Source organism: Squalius cephalus (assembly GCF_949319135.1).
Source record: "Squalius cephalus genome assembly, chromosome: 1".
In the NCBI taxonomy this organism is placed as follows: Eukaryota; Metazoa; Chordata; class Actinopteri; order Cypriniformes; family Leuciscidae; genus Squalius; species Squalius cephalus.
In genome coordinates, this window is record NC_137122.1 from 10,180,736 (window position 1) to 10,189,551 (window position 8,816).

Consider the following 8,816-nt stretch of genomic DNA (forward strand, 5'->3'; position numbering starts at 1 on the left):
GAGAGACTGAGTCTGGAGTCTGACTGCTCTCTGAACATCAAGAACGTCACAGAAGAAGATTATGGATTATACAGCTGCCAACAATATGTGAATGACAGACGACAAGAACCTGATGCGCGTGTTTATCTGCATGTTCTTCATGGTAAGTTTATGATTATGTGGTCAATTTAAAATACTCCCTTTAAACTCAGATGATGATTGAAGAGTCTGTGAATTGTGTCTTGTGTTCAGTTTCGGTGTCTCCATCATCATCATCATCATCATCTTCATCATCATCATCATCATCTTCATCCTCACAGACTGAGATCAGTCCAGGCCGCTCTGTGACTCTCTCCTGTCAGTTGTATTCAGATGCTGGATTCTCCTGTGATGATCGGGTTCGTTCTGAGGGAGTTGAGCTGTTGTGGGTGAATCAGGCTGGTGTTGATCTGAAGACAGACTCCAGATATCAGATATCATCATCATCAGCTCCAGGACACTGTTTCATCACTCTGACTACAACACTCCTGAATGAAGATGACAACAGAGAGTGGAGATGTCAGCTTACTCACAGAAATCAAGTCAAGACCTCAGTCAGATACACTGTCAAGTATTCAGGTGAGAAAACACTCTTTTCTGACAGATTTGTGAAAACTTTCACACACTGGCTCTACTCTTTCTGATGGCTTCATACGTTTGGCAATTGTAACATATTAGTGGTCATCAGTAAGTCATAAACTGCATAAAAATCCTTATAATTCTCAATATTGACCTCCTATGGGTCATACATGAAATATTGCATAAATCTATTAAAGCCTAGTATGACCCATGTAGGAGGTCAGTTTGAGGAATTCTAAGGCTTAATAATGTCATTGATTCAGGAAAGCTGCAGGTTTATGGGAAGCAGCTCACTGTGTTTCACTCTCATATAAACCAGGAATAAATGATACAGTAACATCTCTCTTCTCAACTACTGCCACTGTAAGCTGTGATGATTGAACACAAACTGCATGTCATGATCAATATGAAAATATGATGTTAATGTCCTGATGCGTCTGAACATTCATCTTCTGCAGCTCCAGTCGCTTCAACAACACTGACTCCAGTCAGAAGCTCAAACTCTGAGAAGACATCAAGCCGAACTACAGCAGCAGCTTCTACACAAGGTTCATGATCACATGATCACTGTCACATACATCAACCTCGAAGGATTCCTCAATATTTGTGCATTTTAATGCTTTCATATAGGAAACGTTGTATGTTTTAGATGCCATCAATAAATATATATTCCACATTTCAATGTTTCTGCAAACTTAGAAATGCAAGTGTGCTAGAAACTCACTTATAAGTTATAACATGAATATCTATGAATGAATGAAGCATCAAATATATTTATTTTTGGTCAATGGCGATAGTCATTCTCCTCCTGACACCTTGAGATTGAAGTAAGAAGATAATGATGACAGACTCGTGCACATATTCATCATTTCTGTGATATGAAGCTCAAGTATTGTGTGATGATGATGTTGTGTATATGTGGCATTATGTGTTGATCTGAACTAACAGACGTGATCCACAGATCCAGGAGAAACTGAAGTCAGTGTGACTGCTGGATCATTATACAGAGGTACGACACGTTCATTTATACTGACAGCTTTATAACATTAAACTATCAGTCAGTCTGTAAAAGCTTCATCAATAACTGTTGATAGTTGAATACCCTTTGTTACAGGGAAATACCATATATGGGTTTGTATCCTGTTGTGACGTTGTTGGTCCCGGTTTGCGGGCAGTTGTGTTATGGCGTACGCTAAATAAAGACGCATATGGACTCAGCTCCTGTCTGCTTATTACATACAGAAACATGGTGTCAGAAGTGCACACTCGATCCTGAACATGGCTTTAAACAGTATTCCTGCCCCTGAAGGCATGCGGATGTCAGGGGACATATCCAAAAATTGTGACAATTTCAGGGCGGAATTCGAGGACTATGACCTAGCTACTGGGCTTATCGAGAAGCCCAAAGAGGTGAGAGCGGCCGCACTGCGGCGATTAATGGGTAATGAATGTCGGCATATCTACAGTCATAACATTGTGTTGAGCGAGGAACAAACGAAGGACCCAAAAGCCATACTGGATGCGTTGGGGGACTACTTCAAGCCTGCGAAAAATGTGATCTATGAAAGGTACATGTTCGGTTGTTGCAAGCAGGAGGTGGACAAGCCTATAGACAGTTTTCTCACGAGGCTGCGGGAACGAGCATCAACCTGTGAATACAGGGAGCTCAAAGAAGAAATGATTCGTGATAGACTTGTCCTGGGCATTGACAATGAAAACACCAGGCGGCGCTTGTTGCGTGAACGTCAGCTGACTTTGTCACAGTCTGTCGAAATATGCCGACTGGCAGAAGCGACGGAACAACGTGTAAAAGCTATGGACAACACAGTCAATGACACTGTGAATATTGCACAAGCACAAAGGCTGAAACGTAGGGACGGTGAAGTGAGTAAGGAGCAAATGCTCAGAACTGTGAACTGCAAGTATTGTGGGGGTGGTCACAAGAAAGGCAGAGATCAGTGTCCCGCATATGGAAAGACTTGTCGATCATGTGGTGTATTGAATCATTTCGCTAAGGTTTGTAGAGCCCGTCAGAGAGCCGACAGGTCAGAGAGAGTGAATGAAATGATGGATGATGGTCAGGATGAGCAAGGGCCCTACAGCGAGGGTCGACTGTTTGCGGCTGAGGAATGCATTGACACAGTAAAGTCCCCAGGTCCAAGATGGTTCGTTAACCTGACACTTAATAAAAGAAAGCAGGCCTGTCAGCTAGATACGGGAGCAACTTGTAACGTTATGAGCCGGATAACCAAAGAGAAACTGGATCCAGAAAGCCCCCTGCATCCGAGCACAACAAGACTCAAATTGTATTCTGGTGCCACAATGCTTTCCCTGGGGCGATTTCACACAGAATGCACTATAAAGAGCACCAAACACAAGCTAGTTTTTGAAGTGGTTGAAGCCAATCAAGAGCCGTTACTCTCGGGTGACACATGTGAGCGGCTGGGACTCATGAAATTTACCATCCCAGAAGAGCTTCATAGACTGATTGCATACTCTGACATACCTCTCACAAAGGAACAGTTAACTAACAATTTCAAAGACGTGTTTAACGACCCAGTCGAGTCAGTCCCAGGAGAAGTCCGCTTTGTGCTCGACAGCAGCGTGTCGCCTGTGCAATGCGCACCACGGAACGTGCCAGTGGCCTTGAAAGCCAGAGTTAAAGAACAGCTGGATAAATACATGAGAGACGGACACATCACAAATGTCACGGAACCTACACCATGGATCAGCAACATGGTAGTCATAGCCAAGCCAGACAAAGTAAGAATATGCATAGACCCAAAACACCTTAATCAAGCACTGCATAGATCGCACTACCATATGCCAACACTGGAAGACGTTCTGTATAAGCTACCCAAAGCACGTCTGTTCACGCTGGTGGACGTTCGAGATGCATTTCTACACTGCAAACTGGATAATGAAAGCAGCTTAATGACAACTTTCTGGACACCGTGGGGGCGGATGAGATGGTGTAAACTGCCCTTCGGCGTCTCCATAGCACCAGAAATATATCAGCGTAAACAACACGAGCGGTTGATGGGACTCCGAGGCATAGAGCCCATAGCGGATGACATACTGGTTGTCGGCTGCGGTGACTCGGACGCAGAGGCCGAGTTAGATCACGACATGTTTGTCGAGCGCTCAAAAATTATGCCCAAATTGAGAAGGAATGCTTGAGTATCGTGTTCGCATGTCAGAGGTTCCATCACTACCTGTACGGCAGAAACACAATAACTGCTGAAACCGACCATAAACCCCTCGTGACAATCTTCAAGAAGCCACTTTTGAGTGCTCCCAAACGCCTCCAAAGTATGTTGTTACAGCTTCAAAACTACAACCTCAATGTCGTGTACAAACCTGGTCCAGAGATGTTTATAAGTGATATGCTGAGCAGGGCAGCGCTCGACAAACATGCGTCCAACGACCCCGGACCACAACAACATACTGTGAGTCCCATGGACAGCGCCGAGGGCGTGCTCTCATTCATAGACCAAGCCCTACACCTCAACGTGACAGACGTCAGTCTCCGCCAAATCGTAACTGAGACCAGAGCTGACAACGCATTGCAGGAGCTGGCAAAGATCGTGTTAGCTGGCTGGCCTGAGCGTAAAGAAAACGTATCACTCTCGGTGCGCGAGAATTGGCCATTCAGAGATGAATGTGCTTTATAGAGGTCAGTGTGCCATTATACCAAAGGAATTGAGAGCAGCAATGCTCAATCGCATTCACGCCACGCATATTGGAGGAGAAGCCTGTTACAGACAAGCGAGGGAAACGCTGTTCTGGCCCAACATGAGAGGAGAGATAAATGATTACGTGGCTAACTGTCCTGCGTGTAACGAGTATGCGCACAATCAGCAAAAGGAAATGATGATGTCCCACGAAATCCCTGTGCGTCCCTGGCAAATGGTTAGTATGGACTTGTATGCGTACGGTGGCAGATAATTTCTGATCATAGTGGACCACTACTCAGATTACTGGGAAATTGATCAGTTGCCAGATCTGACGGCGGACACAGTCATTACACGCTGCAAAGTGCAGTTTGCGCATTACGGCCAGCCAGATCAAGTGATTACCGACAACGGGCCGCAATTCGCTTGTGAACAGTTCAGAAAATTTGCGGCCCAGTGGGGTTTCATACATGTTACATCCTCACCCCAGCACCCAAAATCTAATGGAAAGGCCGAATCTGCAGTGAAGATTGTTAAATCACTCTGTAAGAGGGCTAAACTCGACGGAACAGATCCATGGCTAGCAGTGCTACACTGGTGAAACACGCCCACGGAGGGATTGGACAGCAATCCGGCACAGCGACTCATGTCCCGCAGACTTAGGACGGGACTTCCCATGACAAACAGCTTGCTTTACCCCAAGGTGGTTGAAGGAGTTCCGGAGGAAACGGCAGATGGCAAAATTCCATTACGATGCGAGAGCGAGAGACCTCCCAGAGCTTAATGTCGGCAAACACATCAGAAAGAAACCACTGCCGGGAGATTGCACGGGATGGTGGCGGAGAGGCCAGTGTCTGGGGAAAGTGAATCCGCGGTCTTACGTAGTGGATGTGGATGGCACATTATACAGGCGCAACCGTGTGGATTTGATTAGGGCTGAGCGCTCCACCCAGTTTAACCACCAAGAGCCAGGGATGAAGGAGAGCAGTCAGGGCTCGGTGGCCAGCGACGATGAAACAGCAATCAGAGAGGGGGACACATCGGACAGCACAGAATGTGTGCCAGAGCAAGTTCAAGAACGGAAGCTAACAGTGCCTAACAGACCTACCCAGCGTGAAACCCAGATCATTACGCGCAGCGGCCGTCAGTCACGTCCACCACAGAGACTGGACTTGTGAATTTTCCTAACGCATCACTAATGCAGTTCAGTTCTGAAATACACAGCATAAGTTGTTCTAGTAAACTTTGAGTTCATATTCAGGGTTGGGTTTGTTAATAAATGGTGGGGTTCTAAGGGAAGTGTGGCAACACTGTAAAGAAAGGGAGATGTTACAGGGAAATAGCTGGTGTGTGGTGAGCGCACTGGCGCCGTTGTTCTGTGGCTGCCGTCGCACCATCCAAGTGGATGCTGCACACTGGTGGTGGTTGAGGAGAGACCCCTGATATGATTGTAAAGCGCTTTGGGTGTACAGTAGTAGCGCTATATAAATGCCTCATTCATTCATTCATTCATATGGGTTTGTATCCTGTTGTGACGTTGTTGGTCCCGGTTTGCGGGCAGTTGTGTTATGGCGTACGCTAAATAAAGACGCATATGGACTCAGCTCCTGTCTGCTTATTACATACAGAAACACCCTTGACTTCAGTCATGTACAGTTTCTCTTCTTCCTCTCATGTTTCCTGCAGTGATTGTGACTATTGTTGAGATGGCAGTGTTTGCTGCTCCTACTGTGATTCTTCTTCAGATCATCTGTGCAAGAAGAGCTGGTGAGTTTTGAGCCGCACACAATCTGATGATTCACACTCATCTGATCTGGAACAATCTGCAATCATGATAAAAACACATACGAGAGGTCAGTCAATGCTTTTATTTTGCAGGGAGGAAGGACTCGAAGCACCCAGAGGAAATAGAGATGCCGACAATATTACAATACAATACTGGTGAGTTTAGAGCCAATCTGCAGCAATATTTAAAATAGCAAAAACTTACAGAGGATTGTTTATCGTTTTATTTTCTTCTTCTCAGAAAACAGAGAAAAAACTCTGATCACAATGAAGAAAGAGTGACACCAAGTTTAGATTACATTTTTTTTTTTTTTTACAAATAAAAGGCCAGATTTTTTTTTTCATTAACATCCCAGTCAACACGTTGATCTCACAGTGATCTCTCCATATGATCACAATGTGAGTCACGAGTGTAACCTCACAGCACACTCACTGTGTGCTCATATTATGGCCACAATGTGTGGTCACCCCAGCTAGAAATGTTATTGGACATGAACTTGAAAATGAAAATCGGGTTGATGTGTTAGGCCGGCTACACACTGGCTGCGTGGCGTGTCCGTTTTTATTTCGGCTCCCATGTTAACAGGTTAAATCTTGCACACTGCCTGCGTGATACACACGTCTCAGGTGCGGAAGAAAACGCATGCATGCTAGAAATAGAACCGATGCATATTTTTCACGCGACACGTGACATTTTTTAATTAAAATAAATAAATAAATAATTATCGGTTTTGAGAAATATTGCACTTGTCAATACAGAACAAAATATTCTGTAGCCTATTTTGCCGTCAAAACTGCCGAAGTTGTATTTGCTGTATCGTCACCTAGCAGCAGACACGTTTCTGGTGTGCAAAGACAGAAAACGCCACGCTCACGCAACAGAAACGCCACGCTGTGTAGCCAGTGTGTAGCCAGCCTAAACATTTGATGTCAGGCTCCAACTTCATTAAACAACTACACATTACCAGCTTCACTTATTACTAACCAAATTTACTTTAATTCTGTCATATGTGTGGAAAAGTTCTTATTGAGATTAACAGAGGTTTAAATGATGATGATTTATTGAAATTAATAGTTTGGTTTGGTTTGGTTTCATCATTATGGTGATCAGTGTTTGCTTAAGTTGGTTAGTTTGACTCTTGATGGTTTAATGTTAGTTTTTCTCTGGCTGCTGGAACTGTGTGTTATGGCAAGAACAGTAAGAGGAAATGTGATCAGATGATGCCATTTATTAACAGTCACATTATCTATCTATAAACTGTCATGTGTGTTATTAATTTCATATAATTGATTATAGTAATGTTTCTACAGTATGACATCCAAAAGTATTTTTAATAAAATAAACTGTATAATTACCAGTTGCAATTATAACTGTATAAGTTCCAGCATAGGTGCCTTCTGCTCTGGCATCATCTGGTCTGTCAAATGTGAGGATGTTTGGTATGATGGTGTTGAATGCCGAGTTGAAGTCCACAAACAGGATCCTCACTTAAGTCCCTGGTTTATCCAGATGTTGTAGGATATAATACACTTGTTGCACAGAGCAGGTATTGCAACATGTGAAAAAGAATTATGAGAGGGCTTGCAATAGCGCTTATCAAGGGTTTTAATCAGTTTTTTAAACCCATCTTTTTCAACAGTGGTCACGGGAGCAAAAACAAAATAATGTTTCTATTCTACAGCACTAGATTCTTCTAGACTCTTTTAAAAACTGATTGTCATCTGCATTAGAGACTGTGTGTGTGTTTGATCATAAACTTTCCCGTGACATTATGTTTCAGGCAACAGAAGAGGGACTGGTGACTCTGTGGTAAGTATTGCAGGTTGATCCATGAGTTATTAATGTTCATAAGGACTGACCCTGAAATATGACACTCTTATTACTCAGATTATAAAGTGTCAGGGTTCTCAGCAGACAGTTCTGTCAGTCTCGTCTTAGTTTAATCTGTCTCTGTCTGTGTTGTGTTTGAGGACATGGCTCTGTCTTTATTTGTGTTGGCCATGTGTTCCTCTTGTCCCGCCTCCTAGTGTCCAGTGACCACGCCCTCTTGTTTAGTCGTTGGCTGCGTTTACACTTGGCATTAACATGTGACCTGTATCTGGATGTTGTCCACACACACATTGAAAAGACAAGTGTAAACCAAGCGGCAACCTCCCCGTCTCTCTCTTGAAACCAACACGGAAGTGAGTTAAACTGCAATTCGTTGACTGGCCGCTTGAGGCTGTTGTCAGAAGTGAGTCAAATCTTTATCTCCCCCATGTTAAAATGGCAAATTTTACAGCAGAAAAAAACGTGTTTAAAGCCTGGTGTCTGTATGTGGATTTGGTCTATACAGCTAATTTTGCCCTTCATAACAACTGTGAGGGGGGTGAATTATTTTATAACTCGTCCGTTTAGTTGATTAATATTTAAATTTAAGGGTGTGGCCAAGCCACTTGAGTGACAGATGGATTGCCGCTGTCAGTGCTAGCCGTTTGTCTGCTGTTACTAGCCGTCACTTCACCTCAGCAAATGTTAGCTGCTGAACTTGCCATCTCTGCAGTGTTTGTGCTTTTTTCGGGATTATTATTTCATACAATTTAATACTTGGGTAACGTTACAAAGCCCACGTCTTTGGATTCCGTCGTTATCGTTCGAGAGAACAACCAGCGCTGTATTTCAGTTGTTTTCCTCTGTGAACATGCACTAATGGATGTCTGACAATTTCGTTGCTTTTTGGGTTTTTCAAATTTAAAACGTCAATAAATGCTCGTTCGTTC

At 43.7% G+C, this 8,816-nt stretch overlaps 1 long non-coding RNA gene across 1 annotated transcript; it reads left to right on the forward strand.

Annotated features, from left to right (window-relative positions):
* The first annotated feature begins 941 nt into the window (after positions 1 to 941).
* On the forward strand, positions 942 to 6,193 carry LOC307169148. The gene is made up of 4 exons (XR_013823054.1): positions 942 to 1,145; positions 1,559 to 1,606; positions 5,958 to 6,038; positions 6,150 to 6,193. It is a non-coding gene; the product is annotated as an uncharacterized lncRNA (long non-coding RNA).
* The last annotated feature ends 2,623 nt before the right edge of the window (positions 6,194 to 8,816 follow it).